Below are 26400 nucleotides of genomic sequence, written 5' to 3' on the forward strand. Positions count from 1 at the left end.
CTCTCCTTGTCCTCTCAGCAAGGTCCATAACCCTCATTTATCCAGTGCTCCAGTCTAACACTCATACCTTGTCTTTTTTCTAGGTAACTCAATAAGGAGTTCTCCTCGAGATCCTTCTTACAGTGATATAGGTCAGTGAGGATGACTACAATTCCTAATAAAATTAAAGAACATTACAAAGGGATGCTTGGTAAACTTCTAGAAAAGGAAAGTGGTAATGGTAAGAAGTTAGTAAGAGTTCATTCTTGATAAATAGGTCACAACAGATTAACTTCATTCTGTTTTGTTCAGTGTTACCAGATTATTAGATTAATGAAATAGTTTAGGAATTTATCTGGAATTACCTAGAGAAACATTAGAAAGACTCTCATGGGATTCTTGTATAAAAGACGGAGAGATGAGCTAGTTAATACTTAATTTGCGAATTTGAAGGAATTTGAGAGAAAAGTCATTATTATTTGTTCTATCTCAACTTGGAAACCTGTTTTGGAAATTGGTGGGGTTCCCCATTCCTAGGGGTATTCAGAGATGCCTGATAACCATTTAAGGTATCTCAGGGTTGAGGATTTAGAGCTGGAAGGGATAGTAGAGGTTATCTTTCATTTTAGGAGAAAGCACTCCATCTCAAATCCAATTCATGTGCTGGTCATGGAATCACCTCTCTGATGTCATAATCTTTATTAAAAAAAATGAAGGACAAGAATCATCAGAGGGATAAAGAATAAAGGGATAAAGCTCACAAAAGTGAAGTGATTTGCCCCAGGTTAAACAGGTGGCAAGTAACAGAGCAGGGATATAAACCCAGGTGCTCTAACTCCAAATCCAGTCCTCTTTCCTTTATGCTATGTGAACCCTGGAGTGGTTTTTTTTACTTTTGCTTTTCTGTATTTCTGTGACCTGGGCTTCAAGTTAGTGCTGTCTAACAAATGAAAAATGTCCTCTAAAGATGAGTTCCCTGAAGTTCAGAGGCAACTATTGTAATATAGTTGCTTCTTTACTTCTTCACTGAATCATTATGTATCACAACGAAATTGGATGACTTAGCTTGAGCAATGTGTTGGATTTGAAGATTCAGCATGACTAATTCATGTGCCTGTTGTACAACTCAAATTAGATGTATGATTGAAATCTTAAACTTAGTAAGTCTAAAACTTTTATATAAATAAATAATAATAAATAAATAAAAATAAATAAATCATTTATTTTTTCATTTATTATGCCTTGGTTTTATTTATTTATTCATTTTGCTCTTTTATTTTAAATTTTATTTAAATTCAAAATTTATTTTTCATTTATTTTCTGATTTCTTCATTATGCCTTTATTTTTATTTCTTCCTTTACTTTTATTCCTTTTTATTCATTACATTTTATTCATTACATATATATTTATACAGATATCTGTATCTACATAAGTGTGTCTGTATGAAAGAATGATGTAAAAACAATAATAACAATTAGGATTTATATAGTGGTTTAAGGCCTGCTAAGTTTTACAAATATTATTTCATTTGATCCTCACAAATAATCCTGGGAAATAGATACTATAATTATCCTTACTTTACAGATGAAGAAACCAAGGCAAACAAAAGGTTAAGTGACTTGCCCAAGCTCATTTAGTGAGAAAGTTTCTGAGGTACAATTTGAACTCAAGTTTTCCTGGCTTCAGGTTCAGTGCTCTATCCACTGAACCACCTCACTGCCTAGACAGCAAACTCATCTTGTTCCAAATGACTTTATGATCTACAGTTTTTCATTTATATGTATTTTTTGGAAATAATTGTTTGCATGTTGTCTTCCTCATTAGATTGTGGGGTCTGAGATAGGAGAAGGGCAGAAGAAGGGGAGAGAGAGAGAGAGAGAGAGAGAGAGAGGAAATGGATTCGTATTTGTTTTTCTTTGTATCCTCAGAACTTAGCCTGCCAAAGCAGAGAATTATTATATGCTTCTTGACTTGACTAGGTTTTGGAAGGGAACCAGAAACATGGAGTTCAATGTTTGCTTGCCATTAGGATGTTGCTGTTATTAATTTGTTTTTAGCCCAGCACAACACTTTGTGAGCCAATTTGATTGTTTTGGCAAAGATACTATTTTTGCCATTCTCTTCAACCCATTTTACAGATGAGAAATTAGAGACATATATTTAAGTGATTTGCCCTGGGTCATACAACTTGTAAGTATCTGAGATTAGATTAGAATCCACAAAGATATCTTCCTGAACTTCAGGTCTCTCACTCCATTCACTGTGATGTCTAGATGCTCCATTAGGATGACTATTGGTAAAGTAAAAAATTTCTGTTTCTTGTGTGAAAGAATGAAAAAATTAAAATGTTGAATATTTAGGTTCTATTTATCTCTGTTAAGGGCAAGGAGTTGGATAATTGATTTTCAGTTCCTGAATATTAGGTAGAGGTTATGCAAAAAGAAAGCCTCTATCAAAGTTGTTAGAGACTAGAATGGGTCCATCAAAGAGATTGTAAATGCTTCTAATATATGACTTCAAGACCAAAGGATCTTAGAATTCTAGCTGGAAACTCATTTATTTTAACTTCATTTTAATAGATGCCCAGTCACCAGTTTTTGGCCCAGAGTATCTGAGGCCAAGGATTGGCCATTACTTGGTATCCTTTTCCAGTGTGTGACATTACATTTTGTCTTGGGATGAAGAACTAAGTGAGTGTTTTTGCCCTATGATCCTTTATAATAAAATGGTCCTATGATTGTACACTTGGGATTGCTATATCTTTTTGCCTAATTTCCATTTTTGTACTATCAGGGTTTTCAATTTGCCAATCATTTGGAAAAATAAAAGTAGATTAAAAATGTTTTGAATTTAAATGAATTATTTATTTTTATGTTTTTTCTTTTTTTTAGGTTTTTGCAAGGCAAATGGGGTTAAGTGGCTTGCCCAAGGCCACACAGCTAGGTAATTATGAAGTGTCTGAGACCGGTTTTGAACCCAGGTACTCCTGGCTCCAAGGCCAGTGCTTTATCCACTATGCCACCTAGCCACCCTGAATTATTTATTTTTTAAAAATTATTTATTTTCCCAACTTTTTGCAAAGATAGCTTTCAACATTCATTTCTTTTGTATTATTTTGAGTTCCACATTTTTCTCTCTCCCTTCCCCTTCCCTTGATAGTAAATAATCTGATATAGGTTATATATATATATGTATATATACATATATATTATATATATACATAAACACACACACGGCTATTTTAGACAAATTCATGTTACTTATTACTAAAAACAGAACTAAAACTAGAATTTTTCATTTAGAGCATTTTATATGCATAATTTTTAGAATTTAAGCAAGTTTTTTTGGATTCTTTCTAATTATTATCTTGCAAGTCCCAAAGTAGTAAGCCACTTTGGTCACCTCCCCCCCCCCCCCCCCCCCAGGTGCAGGAACCTAGCAAAACTTGCTAATGCAGTAGGAAATTGAAATGTAATAGGGAAGTGTTCAAGAAAACAAAAACAAATACAAGATAAAGAATATTAATTTGTGATTTTCCAAGTCATTATGCAATCCAAAGGGATCCATTTCTTTTTTGAATTTGATACCACTGCTCTAGGGATTAATAACCAAGAATGAAATGTTTCTTCTTCTTTTTAAAAGTAATATTTTATTTTCCCCCAGCACATAAGAACAATTTTTACATTCATTTAAAAAAGTTTTAAGTTTGGATATTTCTAATATACATTATGGTAAGTATTTTTGTATGCTTAAACAATTTGTCCCTAGCATTATGGGAGAAGAATTTAAAACTTGAGGTAACAGTTGTAGGATAGAATGGAGACTTGTGATTCTAATAAAGGGCAAAAAAGATTTTTTTTTGTCTCTCAGGTATATCACTAATTTAAAAGAATGAGCAGTATTTTTAATGCATAAAGTCAACTTTTATTATTTGTGCAAGAACAGTTTTTAATTTAGATTGCTTATTTTTTTTTTTTTAGGTTTTTGCAAGGCAATGGGGTTAAATGGCTTGCCCAAGGCCACACAGCTAGGTAATTATTAAATGTCTGAGGCCGCGTTTGAACTCAGGTACTCCTGACTGCAGGACCGGTGCTATCCACTGCATCACCTAGCCGCCCCTAAATTGCTTATTTTCATACTCACAAAATCCAAGCATCCCATTATGTCTAGGTTTGGAAGCCTTAAACAGCCTTTTAGTCCCACTTAAACCAAAAAGAATCACCTTCTGCATGAAGATCGCCAAGAAATGGTAACCACCTTCCCAAGTCAGTCTAATAAACTTGGAAATGATTAAAATTTTTACAGTTTTCCTAACTTTAAGCCTAAAATCAGCTAAGTGAAAAATTCTACTACATTGTTCCAGAACTTCTGGGGCCAAATACAACAAGTCTAATCTTTTCTTCACTTGGAAGTCCTTCAAGTAGTTGAATTTAACTATCACATTCCCTTTGTCATCTCCAGACTAAACATAATCATTTCCTATAACTGATCCTTTTATGTTGAATTTGTGACTTTCATCATCATCATCATCATCATCATCATCATCATCATCATCATCATCATCATCATCGCCCTCTGAAGCATGACCTTTCTGTCAGCATCCTCCTTTAGCCTCTATTAATTCATCTTTTTATATTTACACAATTCTTTTCTAGTCTCCTAAATTTGCTTTTCGAATGAATGTAGCAAAACAAATGTTTGTTTTGTACCAAACAAACAAAAGATGTAGGAAACAAACCAAAATAAAACAAAGAAAGAAAAAAGCTATTTAAGGACAATTGCTATCTAATAAAACTTCAATTCATCTACTAAGAACTAAGTGCTTACACATGCTAAAGTTATCTGCCTAGGTTCCCAAGGTCTTCATCAAAAACATGCTTTTTGTTACTCTCATCATTTTTATTTATCTTTTGTTTTTATGCTCAAATCATTTCCTCTGAAAGTCAGTTAATAAATATTAAGCACCCACTATGTGCCAGAGACTTCCTAAGACCTGGGAATATAAAGACAAAAGGCATTCTATGATCTCAAGGAGATCACACTTCAATGAAGACAACATTCAGACAAGTGCATATAAACAAGATATATGTAGAATAAATTGAAAAAATCAGTAACAAAAAAGATACCAGCATTAATGGGGATCAGGAAGGGTTTCCTTTAGTAGGTAGGATTTTGAGTGATATATGAAAGAAGTCAGGGAACCCTGGAGGCAGAGAGGAGGAGGAAGCACATTCCAAGATTGGGGGACAGTTTGGGAAAATGCCTGGAATAGAGTACTAGAAACAAAAAGTTCAATGTGACCAGATCAAAGAGTGTGTATGGATACAACTTTCAAAGTCTCCCACCTTACTATTAAGAGGATGCAGGAGGGAAGGAGATAGTCCATCATCAGTTTTCTGGAGTTGAGATTAGTTATAATTATAGATTAGTTGCTTTTTATTATTGTAGTCACAGTATGAATTGTTCTCTTGAGTGTCTTGTATCTACTTACTTCACTCTATCACTTTTTATGTCTTCCCATATTGTTCATGTTTGTAATTTTTTTATGATGAAATGAGGAGTATAGCATTTCATTTATGTACTGTAATTTGTTCATCTCTTCCCACAAGTGGGCAACCACTTTGTTTCTCCTTTTTTCCTACTGCAAAAAAATATCACTGTGATTATTTGGTTTATATATGGAGCTGTTCTGTCTTTGCCTTTCTTTGAATCATATGCACTTTTCTAGAATTACTGGGTCAAAGAATACTAACTTTTTTATCAGTGATTTTTTTTACTTAACTCCAAATTGTTTGACCAATTCACATTTCCATCAATAGCTAATTATTTTACATACTTTCTATGGTCCCTTCAAGATCATTGACTATATTAATCCTTCATAACTCTGGGGAATATGAAGAGAAACCGCAGGATTGTTTTAATTTGCATTTCTCTTATTATTTACATTCACACAGCTTTTGATAGTTTGAAGTTTTCCTTGTGAAAATTTCATGATTTTGTACATATGTATACACACAAATATATAGTATATCAGACCATTACTAAGGGAATTTGATGTGAATAGTTTTCCTCCAACTCAACAGTTTCTCTTCTTAATGTCACTGCCTTGCACTAATTTGTATAAAAGTTAAAAATTTTAAATGAACTTATTTTCGTCTTTATTTCTTTATTGTTTCCTCTTTGCCTAGTTTGGATAAGAATCGTAACTACCCCTCCCCACTCCAGCCATATTTCTGAAAAGTTTCCCTTTCTCTTAGTTGTACAAAACGATGTGGCATTTCATATTTAGTAATATAAACATTTGGGTGCTAGCTCAAACCTAATCTCTCCTAAACTGCTTTTCAATTTTATGAACAGTTTTCATTGACTAGCGACTACTTCTCCTCTAGTTTGTGCATCTGTTGCATTATGGACTATTCTATTATATGACTTCTGGGTCTCACTTATCTTGTTCCTTCTACTTTCATACTTTTAGACTAGTACAAAATTGTAAGGGACTGTTGTGTGTGGGAGTAAAATTTCATCACCTGGTGTCCTCTAGCACCATTTATTGGTTGATTGTAGAGTGCCATGGGAGTGGGAGTGGATCAGGGACTGGGGAGGATATCTAAGCACTTGTATTCTGGTAAATAAAGGAGATCTAGGAGATCTTGGAGAACTTTCCATCCTTGTCTCCTGCCCCTTCATTGTTCACCTGGATAAGGATAGGCTAGCCAGCAGGAACCTACCCCATCCTGAGCAGCTAGTCTAAAAGGAACATAATACAAAATAGTATTATTATTTTTATTATACTACTTTATAATATACTTTGAGATCTGATAGCTTTTAATTGTATTATCCCTTCAATAATGTTTTTATATTAATTATTTCCCTTGAGATAGTAGATCTTTATTCTTCCAAATGATTTTTGTTATTCTTTTATCTTGCTCTATAAAGTATTTCTTGACAGTTTGATTGCTATAGCACTAAATATGTAAATTAATTCAAATGGTATAGTTATTTTATTATGATGGCAAGTCTAATCATGAACAATAAATTGCTCTCCAATTATTTCTTTATTTCTGTAAATAGTATTTTATAAATGCCATTTGTTTAAGTCCAGTGTGTCTTGATAGACTCACTTTCTCAATTTTTAAGCATTTTGCAGTTATTTTGAATGGAGATATTTTTAATCTTAAAATTTGTGTTTTTTGTTTATTACTGCATTCCAACTATTTTTGTGGCTTTAGTTTGAATTCTGTAAATTAACTAAAACTTTTCATCAATTGAATTACTTTCTTCACTTACTTTCTGAAATTTTCTAAGTGAATATCATATTTTCTGCAAAAAAGTGATAATGTAGTCTCTTCATTGATATTTATAGTTTTAAAGTTTTGTCATTTTTATCCCTAGTATTTCCATGATAATAGTAGTGGCATTCAGGAACTTAAGAGAAAAACGTTTTCAGTGATTGATATTATATATTAGTTCTTCACATTAGACATATTGGTTCAGTTATATTAAAGATGGCCTTTTCATAGCTCTGATTTTAAGGATTTTTAATATAAATGTAAGATATATTAAAGAACTTTTCTTAATGCATCTATTTATTATATTCTTACATTATAAATTATATATATTATATGCTTTATCTATATAATATAGAGATATTTCCTAATATGAACTAGTCTTTAATCCCTGACATAAATCCAAATTCATCATAATGAATTTTTTTGAATCCATTTTTGTGGTAATTTTTCTAAGATTTTATTATACTTTGTGCTAGTTTTCATGAGTGATATTGACTATATATGTCTTCTATTCTACCTCTCCTTGTTTTGACTATCAGGATAATTTCTATTCCATGCAAAGTGTTTGGTACACCACTTTTTTCAATTATTGAGAATAGTTTTATAACTATTTAATTACTACTTAATTATAAACTTATCTGCTTCAGGTTTTTCCTTTCTTTGATGGCTAATTTTAGTTTGAGCAGTTTCTTTTTCTGAGGATAGGTTGTTTAAAATTTCATTTATTAGCCTAAGAAGTGTATGTCTTTTAATATAATCATGTTTCCTTTTAATTTTCAGGTTTACTCTGTATATTTATTTTTATATGTTGATGTATGTACACAATCTGATAATTATTTTTTGCATAAGGTGTTCTTGATTTTATTTCCTATTCTTATCTATTTTAAAATTCTGGTTACTTGATTTTCTTCTATTTCTCTTTTCAAGTCAGCTTGACTGATTGTTTATTGATTTTTAATACTTTCACAAATGTCTGATCTTAATTTTATTAATTATTTCAATCATTTTGTCTTCCATTAATCGATTTCTCCTCATGATATTAATATTTCAATAGTTGTTCCTTTTGATGGTTTTTTGCAATTTGTTTTTCTCTTTTATAAATAGAATGCTATAAAATTTGATTGAGTTGATTTCATTAATGAAATAGTAAAATTTCATTGTTGGTGGTGATTTCAAGTTTACCGTACTTTCCTTGTTTTTCTCTCTTGATTTAATAATGGATTAAATTAATTTAATAATGAATTAAATAAATGTGCTTCCTGAAACTGGGATCACAAATCTAGATCATTTGGAATTGTCTGACACATATAAATTTTGTTCCATTATCCAATATTCTTTCTAATTTTTTTTTAGTTTTTTTTTTCAAGGCAATGGGGTTAAGCGGCTTGCCTAAGGCCACACAGCTAGGTAATTAAGTATCTGAGGCTGGATTTGAACTCGGGTACTCCTGACTCCAAGGCCAGTGTTCTATCCACTGTGCAACCTAGCCACCCCAATATTCTTTCTTTATGTGAATATGTATGTCTTTGTGTATTTTATATGTCCCCTGTATGGAACACATTGCTGAGTTTAGCTTTCTTCTCCATTCTATTATATCCATTCATTTTATTCATTAATTTAATCCATTCATATTTAAGATTGTTTTTATTTTAATTTTTTGTCATTTAATTTTTATATCATTTTTACTTTTCCTTTTAAAGTCCTTACCGCGTCCTTCAATTATCTTTGGTGGGACAAATATAATCCCACATCACAGACTTTTTCCTAATTCCATGCCCTATCTCAACTTCATGGAGTTTACTTGCAATTCTCATTTTCTTACTTGTTTATTTTTTCAATTTTTATTCTCTCTTCTTCCAGCAAAATATTTCTTAGTTTGTTTTTATATGTTTATATTCTCAATTTAAGAAATATCTATTTGAGACATTTTCCTAAAAAGAGTATTACTTTTTAAAAATATTTTCCTTGTGTCTCCTGGATATTAACACAAGATAGGGATAAGACTGCTTTTGGACTTGTGAATTCATAGAAATATGGAAGTCATGGTTGAGGAAGTTTCTTTTAATACAGATCAGCTTCTTCTCTGGAATTTAAAGTCTTCTAGAGTTGCCTAGAACACTGAGTAATTAGACAACTTTAGCAAGACCACATCACTTCTATGTAATGGGAAGAACATCATGGCTCCATAGCAATCTTTCTCTTTACTATGCCAATGAAGCATACTGCTGGTAGAAAAAAAATGAAAAAAAATTATAGGGGACAATTGATTAGATGTAACATGGAATTATTGAAGCAAATAATTGAAAATAATAAATGAGAATTGAACAAGAGAAATGAAACTGATACCTTACTATATTAATTTCATCCATTATGCATATAAACTGATTTTCATGATAAGGTGACCTAAAGAATCTAAAAAGTGACCTGATCAGAAGATAAGGAATTAATTAAAAATTGTAAGGAAATAGTTACCAAAGATAACAGTTGGTTAGAATGTAAACTCATTTGTAAAATCTTATTTTAATAAGGTGATGGTTAATTATGAGTAGTATTGCCTCAGAAACAGGGTACTAGCAAGGAAGGGGGCAGGAAATCAGGTTTAAGAAATTTTAGAAGATACCCAACAGGGGTGGCTAGGTGGTGCAGCGGATAGAGCACCAACCCTGGAGTCAGGAGTACCTGAGTTCAAATGCGGCCTCAGACACTTAATAATTACCTAGCTGTGTGGCCTTGGGCAAGCTGCTTAACCCCATTTGCCTTGCAAAAACCTAAAAAAAAATACCCAACCAAATAAATTCATGCCAGAAACACCTAAAGATTACAATTAAAGATGGTCTACAAACAGAAGAAAATTAGAAAGTATTTACAGAAAAATATTTTAGTAAATGATTATTTTCCCATCAAGGACAGTACACCCATAAGACTTGGAGTCCAATGCCACCCTCCCAGATGTGCTTGAAAAAGGAATTAAAGAGGACAGTGGTCGGGAAAGTGACCAAATTTGACCAAGTCTATTTACAGGAGATCTGTCCTGGAAGAGATATAATTGTGAATGTGTTGAAGAACCAATGTACAAAATATATTTGAAAGAGGCAAAGATATTAAAGCTAAGGAAAAATTCTCAAACATTATTTATATGAAAAAAGTAGCAGCAAATATCAGTAACTATTGACTTGTTAAATTTACAGTCTCATCCATGCAAAATGTTAGAATCATTTTTACATGATTATCTAGGATATTCATCTTTGATGATTATATGAACAGGGAACCTAAAAGTTTTCGTAAATGATATTTAGCAGTGAACAATATCTTTACTATTTCACAATTAAGTGACAGATGTAGAAAATCTACATTTTGTTATTTGATGATTATGAAAAACGATTTGCCTCAATAACACAAATAAGTCCTGACTTAGGCTCTTTAATCCACATGGTGCCTCCCATTTATTTATCAAGATTCTTTGAAATATAAAAAGATAGAAATTGCTCAATTGAATAACCCTATGAAACTGAGCATCAGATGATGCATTAATCAGGAAGATATATTTTTGCCAAAGTCTTTCCTCTTTATGGTGAAGATCCGTCATGGAGTTAAATTTGAACAATAATTCCCTGAGATTGGTGTGGTCCTTTAGGAGTTCTTACTTATAGATAACATCATACTTCATTGCATTAAATCCTAAATCCTAATAGAACTTCCTAAAAGAGGCCTATAATCAGTTAAAAGAATTTGTGTTGTCACCTCATACAAGTAAGACCAAATGTATTGTTCAGATTTCCAAGTTCAGGTGGATGGACAGCCAATAGAACTGGTCCAATAATAACATCATTATCATCATCATCATCATCATCATATTTTGTATATTAACTTAATATTTTTAAAGTTCTTTATAAATATTCTCATTTTTATTTTTATTCTCAATTACCTTCAGAAATAGTTATGATTATTATTCCCATTATATTAGGAAGAAAACTAAGGCTGACAGTTTAATTCTAAGTGTCTGAGGCTAAATTTGAACTCAGAATTTTCTTACTCAGAATTTTTTTACTTCTAACTCTCTCTCCATTGTACAGCTAAGGCTGTTTTTACAGTGCACATAGTAGATATAGCTTGGACAGATATTTCAAATTAAAAGTACTCTGGGGCAAGTCCAGTGTTGAAAAGGAAGAAGAATGGGTTGGGTTGCTTTTCCAAAATTGTAAAATACTTGTCAACAGCCCCAAGTTTCCCTTGAAATCGTAAGGTCATTATTCTACATCCACCATTTAACTGTTGGTGCTATGGATCAATGAGTTACAGAATACCACTGTGTACAGAGCTCAAGGTAGGGATAAGACAGAGCACATTAAGACAGTGCATGGTGGGAACGAGCAGGGTGCAACAAACCAATAGGTCCAAAGGAGAATTGTAGGAAAGGTCATTATCAATGAATTGTATGATGGGGAGAGAATATTGGTTAGTCTTATGACAGAAGGAAGCAATGACAAGTGGACCTCTCAGGTGTTCAATTAAAACATAAACTATATTATGGGATAAAATGAAAAGCCTTCAAGCATAATGTTTGATCCTTTATAAACTTTCGGAGAAAGAAGGCATGAACTACATAGGACAGGGAGACATAATTTTTGTTATGAATCATTGGATGAAAATTTTGATCTGATGCTTTAACATCCATTTGAGTATCTCTCAGCTCATTTGAAATTCTTGCTATTCTTTAATTATCTTTGGGGGTTACAGAACATTTGTTTAATTACTTTATTTTTTTTAATCAGTATTTTTGGTCTTATCTTACATCGTAGAATATCTTTATGTTTTGATCCTTTTTATATTTCCTATTCTTTTTTTTTAGTTTTTTGCAAGGCAATGGGGTAAAGTGGCTTGCCCAAGGCCACACAGCTAGGTAATTATTAAGTCTGAGGTCAGATTTGAACTCAGATACTCCTGACTCCAGGGCTGGGACTCTATCCACTGTGCTACCTAGCTTCCCCCTATTTCCTATTCCTTCTAATAAAATTATTATGTAGTGAAAGTATGGGGTAGACTAGGCAATAGTGGAGAGAAAATTTGAGGTATCATAATTTAAAAAATATTAAAATGCTATTTTTAATTATGATTCCCCCTACACACCCACACACTTATATGCAGAAGCTCAGTGATAATAGTAATTAGAGAACATTGGACATGGAGTCAGAAAGACCTGGATTCAAATCCAACCTAAGACACTTACTAGCTTTATCATCCTAGACAAGTCACTTAACTGTTTGCCTCAGTTTCCTCAACTGCAAAAATGGAAATCTGTCTCACATGTTTATTGTGAATATCACATGAGATAATGTTCATGTAATATTTGTAGGGCTTTATCTAAAATAGTAATAACTTCATAACTGGGGGGAAAATAAATATATACATAAATGATAGAATGAGTAACTATGAATGGCATGGATTGTGGGGCTAGCAGGGAATTTAGAGACCTTCTAATGGCAGGGATCCTAACCTTTTTGATATCATGGAATCTGGTGAAGTATATAGCCTCCTTCTCAAAACAAAATTTTTAAATGAATATTACATAGAATTACAAAAGCAATCAATCACATTAGAATAAAGATTTATTTCCCCCCAGAGAAATTAAAATTTCAGCATCCAGAAAAGTTTTTCCCTCTTATTGCATCATGCTACCTACATATTTTAAAATATTTTGGCAAATATCTATTAATGAGTCAATGAAGTCTGTTATATCTTTTTAGTAGCTCATATAGAATTTAACTGAGGGATGAAGGAGAGTAACTATGTCTCATTCATGCAGTTTTACTCCTTTAACTCTCTTACTTTGTTACTTTTTTTTTTTGTTTTTTGCAAGACAATGGGGTTAAGTGACTTTCCTAAGGTCACAGAGCTAGGTAATTATTAAGTGTCTGAGGTCAGATAATTTCCTTTAATTTCTAATACCTCAACTTTCTAATATATCCCCACACATGTTATAATGTTTTTCACATCTGAACATCTCAATCACTTTATAGGGTGGGATCACAAGACACTTAAGAATTCATACTGTTGCCTTGAGATGGACATTTGGGTCTCTGCTTGGATTGCACACAACTATATTATGCATTATAGCTTTTTTGTGATTCTCCTCTAGGATGCAATTTAAGGTGTTGAGTTTAAATGAAAAATGTTTTGATTTGGGCTGTTGGTTAACCTTAGAAATTGCCTTTTTCTCATGTACTCTCAAAATGGAAGAGATCAATCTCTGTGTTCCCACTGCTGTTTCTATGATTAAACTTCTGGGGAGCAGAGATGAGGCATTTAACCCACATCTTTGGAATATGCTCCTCCAGCCTGCCATAGCTCCATTTTATTGACTTTCTGAGAACAGCACAGGAAGAATATTTTGGAAGAATTTGCCTTCATAGTTGGGTCCTGGCACAATTTTCTTTTATTTTCTAGGTTTGGCATCTTAAAAACACCAACTTCATTTTAAAGGAATATGAAGGTAATAGATGGCTAATTAAATCTCTTCCAATTATTTTCAATTTCTAAAATTATTATTCTAGCTCTAAATTACATTGCCAATTTTCTAAACTGCCAGTATATTATTATATTCTCTCCAGTAGAATGAAAAATCTTTGAAGTCCAAGATTATTTTTCTGGTTTTGATTTTGATTCTTTAGTGCCTACAAGAGCAGGTGCATAATAGATACTTGTTGAACTGAAATATTAATTTATGTGCATATTGTTTTACTAGACACTGTGCCTCCCATTGCTCAAGGAGTTTATAGAACATCAGATAACTTCCAGATGTTGGGGAAGAATACATAAAGGCAATCTTATTATGTAAAATGTAAGGCCAGTGTGATTTAGAAGAAAAAGCATTAATTGGATTTGGATTCTGAACATGTGATTGATCCAAATCCTACCTAATGCTCACTAGTTACCTGACACTAGGGAAGCCACTTAATCTTTTCTGAGCCTGTTTGTTCATTTATGAAATGGCGATGGTATAATTGTACTTAGCCTGTAGGCCTCTAAGGATTGATATGATGGGCAAGTGAGGTAATGTGGAATAATGATGGCATGTTTCTTTGACTCTATAAGTTTGCAAAGCAATTTTCTATTGTTATAAAATGATCAGTCCAAGTATTATAAGGTTTGTTTTTAAAGATGAAGAAATTGTCAGAAAGGCTAAATGTCTTCCCCAAGGAAAGGAAACTAGTAAGCATCAATTGGGATTTGAATCTAAGACTTTCTTTACTCTTGGACCAGTGGTCTAGAGAAAGAATTTTTAACCTGGGGTCTACGAACCTCAAAACATTCTTGATAACTTTTTTTAGTATAATTAACTTCATTTATAGGTTTTTACATTTTATTTAGTGATTAAAAAGCATCTTTCTGAGAAGGGGTCCTTAGGCTTAGTCAGCTTGTCAAAGAGTGTCATGCAAAGGCTAAAGAGTTTGCATTTGATGTATGGAGTCTGGTTGCCAATAAGCTTGGTAATATTGTGAATTATCATTTGCATCTTGTTATATTTCCTAATAGTTTGGCATGATATGAATAGAATAACTTATTCTTCTATTACAAAAACTAAGTTTTGTTGAATCACATTGCCTAGGCTGAAGAGGTAACTTTCTCATATCAATAGGGGAGGACCTCACATTCAAAACTTATTTATCTCATGAGAAAGAGGGATTGTGGGAGAAAGCTCCCTTAGATCTTTGGCAGAACCTGGAAAGCAGAAGACAAGGTGCCACTTTTTTTCTTTGAGAGAAGAGTTGGGGAGTTGGTCTAAATCCTCACATGATAAACCTCCCTCATTAAATATCTCCTCTCAAGTAAAATTATATCCTCATATTGAGAGGTTCAGTTCACTGGGTACTCTTCTAGAAAATCCTGAAAGTACTAGCCTTCTGTATTCCTATAAGACAACCTCAGTAACACTAAGGTCCCAAAGCTACCTGTAACAGGTGTGATCAGAAGACACTGTGATCTGATGGACTGGGGCATCTCCTATGGATATGAGCCCTGAGTACCTTTGAAGCTAGAAATGTGCTCTAGCTTATCATAGGAAAAGAACTTTCACATTCAATTCCAAGGTAGCGAATCTGGACTCTGTTCTCCTGATCTCACTACTGTTAAATACTAACACACAAGATAGGGACAAATGCATTTGAGGAGTGAAAGGAAAGCATCATTTCATGCAAAACTTTCTCATGCGTTGAGCAAAACCATTTCAAAATACATTTCTGAAGGAAACAAAAAAAACCAACTAAATGTATTATTGTCACTAGATATAATGGACTTAGAGGCACCTGGAATCTTTTCTGTTTCACATTGTGCCAGAGTTCCTTGGCTAGTTTAGTAAGAGAGAAGCTCATTTTGCTGCCAATGACTCATTTATTTGCCCAACTCAGATGTTTTTTGGTTCACAAAGGGAAGAAAACTTAAAAATAATTGAAGTTCTGTTGCCTCCCTAGATTTACTAGGCAAAGTTTCCCCATGATAGCCTCCAAACACCATCTGTCACCGTGATCATTTGGTTGGGAATGAAAATTACTAAATCTTCTGTCTTGGAAGAGAGTCACTTCTCCCCTAGTGCCAATGTTGCTTATTTTGTCTTTATAGAATGACGTATTTTGTAATACCAAGGGCTTAGAAGCCATTATTGTGTAGTAATATTATTCTCATTAGAATTTTCTTCTTTCTCTGTTGGCAGTGACTTCTCATTTGAGTTCCACTGATTTTTTATAAAAGTGTAAAATTTTGCTGGTACTTAATTTAACTAATGTTTTCTACAAGACATAATACTTAATGCATTTGTTGCAGATACTTGCCCTTTGAATCTACTCTGTATCTTGTACTTTTTTATGTTTCCTCATTAGAAAGTAAACTCCTTGAGCTTAGTAACTATTTTTGTTGCTATATTTTCCACTGCTTAGAGTACTTGAATTTTTTTGGCTATTGGTTGATTGATGCAAGTCTCTTATGTAAATATATCAATTATGTCCTCAGTAAATATAAATTTCTTGTAATTCTCTATATTAACTAGAAGTTACCTCTCCTAATTCCCTGACCCCAAGCATAGAAAGATCAGAAATGAACCTATTAGCTTATTACTATATTGTTAATGGAGCTCAAAATGCTCTACTCCCAATGTACCCAATTAAAGAATAAATTAGTCTTTATTTTAGTGGACAATTTTTAACATAGATAGTTAGAAATAAAAACAGTGATACTAATGCTAAATCTTGTTAGTGGTTTTATCAGATTCAAATCCTCAATAAAGTCTTTGTCTTTGAGTTAGGAATTTAGCTTCATATCAACCAATTAATCTAACTTCAAGGTAATACCAGTAAAAGAAGAAATTTATATAGTGTTTTAAGGTTTGCAAAATATTTTATGTAAGTTATTTTGCTTGATCCTCGTGGAAAGGTTATCATTAGCTATTGTCATTATCTCCATCTTATGAAAATTTGAATAAACACTTGGAGAAGTAGAAAAGGAATAAGCGTTTAAGATGCCTGCTTTGTAATAGCCACTTTGCTAAACTTTATGAATATTATATCTCATCTGATCCTCACAGCATTCCTGGGAAGTAGTTGCTATTATTTTCTCCTTTAACAGTAGAGGAAATTGAGACATCAAAGACTAAGTGACTTTCTCTGAATCATTTAGCTAGCAAATATCTGAGGTCACATTTGAATTCAGTTTATCTTAACTCCAAGTCTAATGCACTGCACTCACATACATAAGAAATTAAAGAAAGAAAGAAAAAGATGGAGGGAAGAAGGAAAGGAAGGAAGGAATAAAGGAAGGAAATATAAAGGGAGAGATAAGAGAAGAGGGAATGAAAGGATGGAAAGAGGAAAAAAACTAACCAAGGAAGAAAGGAAGAGAGAAAGGGAAAAAAAAGGTATATCTTAGAATCACATCTTAAAAAAGGAAAAAATATAAATTGGTAGGTTCTCTTTATTTTTTTTTAGGTTTTTGCAAGGCAAACGGGGTTAAGTGGCTTGCCCAAGGCCACACAGCTAGGTAATTATTAAGTGTCTGAGACCAGATTTGAACCCAGGTACTCCTGACTCCAGGGCTGGTGCTCCATCCACTACGCCACCTAGCTGCCCCGGTAGGTTCTCTTTAGAAAAGATCCTACACTTGAGGGAAATTTTAATCAATACAGCAGAAAAATATTTTTTCATTAAACTATTTTGTGAGATTTCAAAATAATTTGTGAACCTTAATTTCTACATAGTAGAACAGTGATACATACACTAATATGGATAAAAACAGAACTCAGAGGTAGCTGAATTCAAGTTAAATTCATGAATAAATTTTGGTTCCAGAGGACACATGATGAAAGATCCTCCTCTTCTTGGTACGGTGACTTTGATAACATATTGCTGTTGACTGTAGAGTACCCAGATATGGTTGACTTCATTTGACTTTTTCTTTTTTACAAGAGATCCTAGGGGAGATTTTATGGAAGGGGAGTGGAATATTGGTAAATGATTGTTATGTGAGTAATATAAAGGTACCACTAGAACTTAAAATATAATGAAATGAAATGAAGTAACACATATTGTCCATATTGTTTAAGGCTTGTCCAAGGCTCATTCCCAATTGGATTGCCCTGATTGCTAACCCACATCTCTTAATTTCCCTGTAAATGGAATATCTGAAGTCTGTATATGGGTGATTAGTCACACATCATTAAAATGTTGACATCCCTGTGCCAGCCTCTCTTTCTGATAATCAGTGATGCCTTAAAGAAAGTTGGAGGATTTTTTTCCTGTCCCAAATCTGAAACTAATGACCCTGACTTGAGGAATTCCTCTCTGGGTGGCTGCTAGCAGAGTGAGATGCATTATTGGATATGGTAGTCTAGATGAAAGTGAAGGACCTTTGGGGGAATAAAACTTGCTACTTTCTAAGTGCTAGCTAGAAAAGATTTTAGGAATTTTGAATTTTAACAAGTCAGGTTCTATCTGCAGGGCTTTTTGCTGTGTCATCATGTTACTTTGAGTTAAATAATAGTTCAGTTACTAATAAGAATTGTTCTTTCTATAGATATAGTAAAAGGAGAAGGGAAATAGCTTTTTTTCCCCCTGTAGAGTTCTAAATGGTAATGTATAAATCAAGGAGAAAATTTTCATCATTTATGATTTCAGTTCTCCATGAAAGTCTTATGTGATATATATTTAGATTAATTGCTTATCTGATGAGCGATGACTTTTGTTCTGGCTCTGGGGATCAGAAAGTTGATTTTACTCTACTGCTATTGAGAGGAAAAGCCATTCCTCTGGACAGTAAGAAAGGCAGTGTGGTGTATAAAGGTGATGGTTGATCTTGGAGTCTTTTTGACTTGAACACATGCTAGTTAAGTAATCATCTCATCAGCAAGTTAGCTAACTAATCAGTGTCCTAGGCATTATTAAGGAATTGTTGATATCTATTGGTGGAGAGAATTTCCACAATCAGATTTCCCCAACAATTGAAATCATGAATCTGAACACAAATTGTGTGTGTGGGGGATGTTCAGGGACTCGACAAGCAGGTGACAATAAAAAAAGAGGAAGAAAGAGAAAATGATGAGGGAGTGAATAAACAAAATAAAAGTTATATAAGAGACATGAAGCTGTGATTCCAGCATCAAAATTTTTCTTTCTGTGAGGCTGCCTATATCATAGAATCATGGAATGAGATCTTGAGGGGATCTTTAGTCCAACTCCCTCTTTTTTATAGTTGAGAAAAACTGAGATCCAATGAGGGTAAGCTATTTTCTCCAGATATCACATGTCATCAGTGCTAAAGTCAAGATTTTGAAACTAGGACCTATGACCTAGGACTCTTTGCATATTATCCCACACTAAGTAGAAATTATCATATTAAAAGTGAGTTGTTTCTTATAGATTACAGCTGCAAAGGCAGTGACCAATTTTAGTTCCAGATTGGTAGATTGGTTGGTTCCTGTCCTTCATTTTCAAAGAAGACTAAAATGACATCATTATGTTTGAGGCAAATGATTGTGTATTTGACAGTGGCTGATGAGACCAATATGAGCTTGGAATGCTCTACCACAGGTTGGGCACAAATAGTCCATGGAAACACCTGGGGTGGGTAGCTAAACTTGTGGATGTTATGTTTCCTTTGAGCTGCTTCCATTTTGCACTCATAGAGCACAGTCCCTTCACTGATGAGGACACACCCTGCTGGGTAGTCCTGGGCCAGTGTGTCCCATGCTGGACAATCAATTCTAAAGTTCTTCAATGAGACCTTCAGGGTATCTTGGTTCACTTCTCATCCCCTTGTGAGTGCTTGTCCTGTGTGAGTTCTACATAAGATAGTTCTTTTTGGGGGCAAGCATACATTGGGCAGTCTAACAATGTGTCCAACCCATCATAGTTGCACTCTCTGTAGTGAATTTGGAATGTTAGGTAGTTTAGCTAGAGAAAGGACCTCAGAGTCTGGTGTCTTCTTCCAGATCATCTTCAGAATCTTCCTGAGACAATTGAAATGAAAATGATTCAGTTTCTTGACATGGGGCTGGTAGACTATCTAGGTTTCACAGTCAAATAACAATGTCAGCACAAGAGATCTGCAGACCTTCAGTTTGGTGGCCAATCTAATACCTCTTCTCTCCCACACTTTCTTTTAGAGCCTCCAAAGTACTGAGTTAGCTCAGGCAATGCAAATGTCAACCTTATTGTCCACGTGTGCCTCCCTGGAAAAGACACTGCCAAGGAAAGTGACCTTGTCCACAGTACTCCAAACTTCTCCATTTGCTGTAATTGATGGTTCTACATGCAGATGGTGTGGTGCTGGCTGATGGAGCACTTGTGGTTTCTTGGTGTTAATTGTTAGACCAAACCTAGCACAAGCGACAGAGAATTGACCTGTAGGTGGTTATCACATTGGCCTCACACGTTAAAGGTCCCTGGTTCAAAAGCAGGTGGAAACAACTGTTTGCCTTTTTTTTTTAGTTCCAGAAGACACATAATAAAAGATTTCCTACTCTTGATAGGGAGACTGGGTTGACATAAGGATGTTGATTGTAGTGTCCACCATTTATCATGGGTCTGGCATTTCATAACTGTCCCAGTTTCATTCTGGTTTGAGAATCCTTTTCATAGAATTGTTTAAAAAAATTCAACAACCCCCCCCCTCCCAAACCTAAAGTCTATTACTTTTTCCCATATCCATAAATATAGTTTTTTGGAGGTAATCTGTGTCAAGCTATTTCTGACAAAGAAAACCGTCTGGACATACATAGAAACTAAAATACATTTGAATTTATTTTTTTTAAGTGCTCAGAAAGTTATGTTTTCTAAAGGTGTAGCAAATTATTCAGTAGTCAGTGTTCAATAAACAAATCCTTTTGGATATTCATCAAAACCAAATCTCACAATCCCGTTTACCTGGAAAACTGTAAGTTTTGGATGAAAATTAACACCATCCGGGTACTTGGAATGAATTCACTTTCCTAGTTAAAAAAAACATACAAGGGAAGTTGTCTCTGTCACGATGATTCATTAGAGGCAACCATCCATGTCCCAGTTCATCTAAAGTTCATTAAGTTCCAATTCTCTCAAATGCCAAGTCAAGATAACATTGCAATCTACGAAGTCAAGAAAATAATTTACCCAACACAGTTTACATACCTGATAATGCCTTGCTTGGCTGACAGGCTAAACTACTGGGTCATTCAACTCACCAATTGTGCCACTGTGTGAATACTCTTGAAATCTTATTATGAGAGACCAATATTGTTGTCCTTATGTTTATTTCCTTGTTAGCATTCCTTTGATGAACTTTGAAATAACTAGATTGGTAGCATCCTTGAGGTGCTGTCCAAAGTCTAGGAGAAGAAGGGCTTAGCATCCAGATAGACAAGCTGGACTGAAACAAAAATGGGGCAGTGATATGATCATGGGCAGTAGTTTTGACCTTATTGGTCTGAAGCTTGTCCCCAATTTCAGTCATATCCTCTTTGGTGAAGACAAGGCTTATATTCCTCTGCATATGAATTTGCTGTATTTGTTTGGGGCTCACATTTTCTGATCCCATATTGAAACAATTTTAATAAGTACTCAAATGTTGAATTGTTTTTTGGAAAGGCAATGGGGTTAAATGACTTGCCCAAGATTTCACAAGCTAGGTAATTGTCTGAGGTTGAATTTGAACTCAGGTCCTATTGACTCCAGGACAAGTGCTCTATCCACTGTGACCTCTAGCTGCTTCCAGGAAGTAATTCAATTTCTAGATGGTCCTGTCTTCTCTAAGCATTTTGAAGGTGCTACAAGGATTGGGACAAGGGTTTTAGCAATAGTGTTGCCAAAAAAAATCTGGGGAAAGGGTACTGTACTTTTAGTTTATGTGATCTTGGATATTTCTTCCCTTGCAATTTTACACTATATGAAAAAAATCATTATTTCAGCCCCATTGTACCAGCAGAAAGGTTTTTTTAAAAACAATTCTTATTCTCTTTACTGTCCTTACCAATATTTTGTTCTCTGAAGGTCCACTAGACCTGTCAAGTATCACCAAATCACAAAATTGGTATATTGGATTGGAAACATTACAAACACAGGGTTCCTATCCTCTATTTAGACAAAAGCCCCTCTTCATCATATCCTAAAGAGGAGGGAATCCATGACCTCTTGAAGCAATCATCCCACCTTTTATTTGGTATTTGTTTCCTTGTATCAGTCTTAAAATTTCCCCCTTTCCCCTCGCCCCCACTGTTTCTAGTTCTTCTCCCTGGGGCCAGACAACAAATTCAATTCCCCTTTCAATGGACAATGCTACAAATATTTGAAGATGGTTGTAATAACCCAATCTCCATCAAAGCCTTTGACCAATCCTTATTAAGAATGTACTCTCTGTAGAACTGGGGCAACCAAGTATCACAGTGAATAGAGCACTGAACTTGGGAGTCAGGAAGCCCCGAGTTTAAATGTAGCCTTAGATTATTGACGGCCTGTATGATTTTAAGCAAGTCATATAACTCTTTTTGCCTCATTTTCCTCATTTCTAAAATGTGCCAGATAAGGAAATGACAAATCTTTCCAGTATCTTTGCCAAGAAAGCTCCCAAATGGTTCACAAAGAGAGGTTTCATCATGAGGTTTTTACCTGAGCCTTGAAGGAAGTCAGGAAAGCTAGATGGTGACAATGAGGAAGAACAGAGTTCGATGAATAGAAGAAAAGCTGGGAAAACACTCATTGTTGGGAGATAGTGTGTTGTTTAAGGAACAGTAAGGAGATCAGTGTCACTGATTTGAAGAGTATATGGGGTGGGGTTGTAAGATATAAAAAGACTAGAAAGGTAAGAAGGGCAGATTATAGAAGTCTTTATAAGTCAAGTCTTCTCTTCTCCAAGCTAATACTCTCTAGTACCTTCATTCAATATTCATCTGCCATGATGTCATTGACCTTAATCATCTTATTTATGCTCTGAGCATTCTTCAGTTTATTGATTTTTCCCCTAAAATGTCATACCATAAATTAAATTAAATATCCATATAGATGATAAACCCATCTCCTTTGTCATAGACTTTATTTCCTTTTTAAGACTACCAGTAGGAGTAGAGAGCTTGCAATATTCCAAGATTTCCAGATCCTTTTGAAATGAACTGCTTACTAGCCTAGATTTTTTGAGTTCAAGTACAAAATTTTACTCTTGTGCTTAATACATTTCATTTTACTAGATTTGTTAGGTCATATGCAAATATCCAGCAGACTGGAGGAAATGGTCTGGAAAGTCAGGGAGAAGTTGGTTAGAACCATTGGCTCACTCTTTTGACCTTGCTACTTCTGGTAATTAATGTGTCCAAACTCACTGGGGCATTGATGCTTGTCTGGGCTACAGTAGCACAAAACCCCAAAAGATAATATGAAACTCCATCTGAGATTATATTTAGCCCCATCAAAAGAATATTGAGCACAAGGAAGAAATGTGAGTCTTGTTCACTTTCAAAATACCCATCTTTTGTCTTCCCTTAACTCTGGTTTGACTGCTTTCATGAATAATTGGAGAAAATCATAATCTCTTTCTTGTCTGCACAATAGATCAAAATAGTATAGTTGAGAACTATTTACTCTCCTCTCTTCCAGAGAGGAAACATTGATTGTCAGTTAAATTGGCTAGTGCTGACAGCAATGACTGCTTAAAGGGAATATTTTGAACATGATATACTACCATATTAAAATTCAATTCAGTAAACATTTTTCAGTATCTACTGTGTTATACTGTATCAGCACTGAGGATGCAAAGATAAAAAAAACAGTCCCTATCCTCATAGAGCTTACATTCTAATGTAGAGGTATACCATAAACACACAAAAAAGCCACCAAGGGTTTCCCTTTCCTCCCTTTCACCATGCAGGACCAACAGAGGTAGGAGATATGGTATTCCATGGCATTCTTTGAATTAGAAGCAGACACACTGTTCTGTTAAGATTGGGAAAACCAAAGAAGAAAAAATCAGATGTCTCTTTTTTTGTAATTTATATAATCAAAAAAATTAATCTACTGCAAAGAGAGTTTGGCTTGTATCCTAGACTGTTTTCTCCCATTACTGCTGAGAGTATCTGTCTCTAAGCAGATAGTAAACTTAAGTTAAGAACCAGATTCATATCCCTAGATGCTAGAGTTTGAAGAGTATCAATTAAAAATTTGTCATGGGAGAGGGAAATAGTTTGCCTCATTACTTGGATGACTAGTAGTGGTTCCTTAAGGCATCAGCTTGATTGGTGATGTGCTGGTGGGAGTGTGTGTGTGTGTGTGTGTGTGTGTGTGTGTGTGTGTGTGTGTGGAAAATGGTAACTCTAGTTCCAGGCTGAGCTCAAGTTTTTAATAGGGGTTATTTGAACAAGGCTCCTGGTCTAACTAACCATCATTGTACCTTTCTTTCTTAGGCCCCATTACTCTGTTTGAAAACGATGCCTCCCTTTTTTAATGTTGTTGTTAGACATTTATTGGGTGTTGTTAACATGCCAGGATTGTGTAATCTGCCAGTTGAAACAGGACCTTTTCCAGGAAGTCAATGACTAGAACTGATATATCAAGTAAAATTATTCTTAGTTGTCAATTCTTTTTCTTTATCTCTAGTGTTTACTCTTAAAGGGTGACTGAGTCAATTTTGAGGCTAGGAATGGACAGAACACATTATTGGCTACATTAATTACTTGCCCTGAAATATTTTCAACTTTGGAAAGGATGATTTTGTTATTCTTATGAGTTAAGCTTAATCTTTTTTTGGAGGTATCCTTAGTATGTCAGTTTTCTGTGTGACCCAGCTGTTTGGATGTTTGCCTTGTTTCCAGATTGTTAATAAATACTCTTTTGTGAGACTTTTTGATCTTAAAATAAATGTTTAAGTCTGGGACATGCATTTGGTTTCCAGATCATATTACTATAAGTTGCCTTTTTTATCTTGCTTAACAACTAAATTGTCTTTTAACAGATGACAGTAATAGATAGCCAGGCCCCCTGGAAACCAGTTCATTACAAACTATACCCCCTTCAAATGAAGGTTCAAGCTACTGGCAGCCCCATTAAATTTTGACTCTGGAAGCCTCCATTTTATTCTTCACTTTCTGTCAATTAGCCATTTGATTTAGAGGCAAATTAATGTCTTTGCAGCCATTTCTCTAAAATGAAGATTCATGGCAGTATTAGATAGCATATGAACCTTTTTGATGAGAGCAATGTAATCACTCAAGGAGCATCTGTTTAAATGTTTACTATATGACAAGCAGGATGCTAGGCATGGAGGACACAAAGAGAAAAAGGAAACAGTCTCCACCCAGTAGGAGTTTATTTTATTTATATGAAGATATTTATATTTATTAGATCATGTAAAATCTACATTGCAGACATGAATATAGGAAAAGTCTTAATTTGAGCTTTGATAGGAATTTGGGATCATAGCAAACAGGGATGAGAAGGAAATATATTATAAGCAAAGGATACAATGCATGCAAAGACTTGAAAATGTGAGATATAGTATACAAGGGAAAACAAGGCCAATTTGACCACTTTGTAGAATAGATAAAACTGGTTAAGGTTTAGCAAGCCTAAAATACAGTTCTTATCATTATGTCAGCTCACAAAACGGTTTTTAGGACTAATAATTTTTTGAGGTTTTAGGAACAGATGTAGACTTGGAAGGGAACTTAGAGACCATTAGATGAATTCCTCTAATGTTCATGGAAAGGAACGGAGGCCTAGAGGTGATGAAAGGATTTGTCGCAGGTTTAAAAAAGGTGGAAACTGAACCCAGAGCCTCTTACTCCCTTTCTATTGTACTGCTTTGTTATTATGTGGGAAATAAAAAATCTACTTTGAATGGTTTTGTTAATCATGGTGTTTTTTAACTGATATGATTCATTTTAATTTAATACCTCACTTATGTATTTGTTTAGACATACTATTGTTATGTTGTGTCTGACCCTTTGTGATCCCATTTGCTGTTTTCTTGGCAAAAATACTGGAACAGTTTGCCATTTCTTTTTCCAGCTGATTTGAATTCAGTGCTTCCTTAATTCAGACCTATCCATTGCACTAGTTAGCTGTCCTGACCTATATTACAGATACTTATAAATTGCATCTTTGCCTCCTCACATATTACTACATTATCTCAGACTGGTCATTTCTTGTCCTCAGAGATGTAGGTTGTGTTCAAGGAAGACTAGTACCTCTGGTGTGAGAGATGCTCTTGAGTTCCACCTTTGATGTTCACCTGAGTCATCTAACTCTCACCTGTGACTTCTAGAAACTATAGCATTCCCTGCAGCCTCATCCTAGAAAAGCATTTTGACAGATGGGCTAAACCTGATTAAGAGTAACCAAGGGTGTCTCAAATCCATCAGTGAGTTAGGGAGTGTCTATCCCAAGCATATGAAAACTTCTCCAGTAGAATGGACACATTGGAACAATTTGTTCCATTGGTCATCAAAGCAGCTGAAGCAGGAGCTGTGGAGTATTTAGAGCTTGGTTAGACATAGAAGATGCCAAGGACATCCACTGCTTCTATAGCCATCACCAGTTGCTTTATCTTTGACTTGTCACTAGACTGGATGACTTTGGAAGAAAAAAGTGAGGTCAATGACTTCTGCAACTCTGCCTCACTTAAATCCAA

Source organism: Macrotis lagotis, chromosome 7 (genome assembly GCF_037893015.1).
Source record: "Macrotis lagotis isolate mMagLag1 chromosome 7, bilby.v1.9.chrom.fasta, whole genome shotgun sequence".
NCBI lineage: Eukaryota > Metazoa > Chordata > Mammalia > Peramelemorphia > Peramelidae > Macrotis > Macrotis lagotis.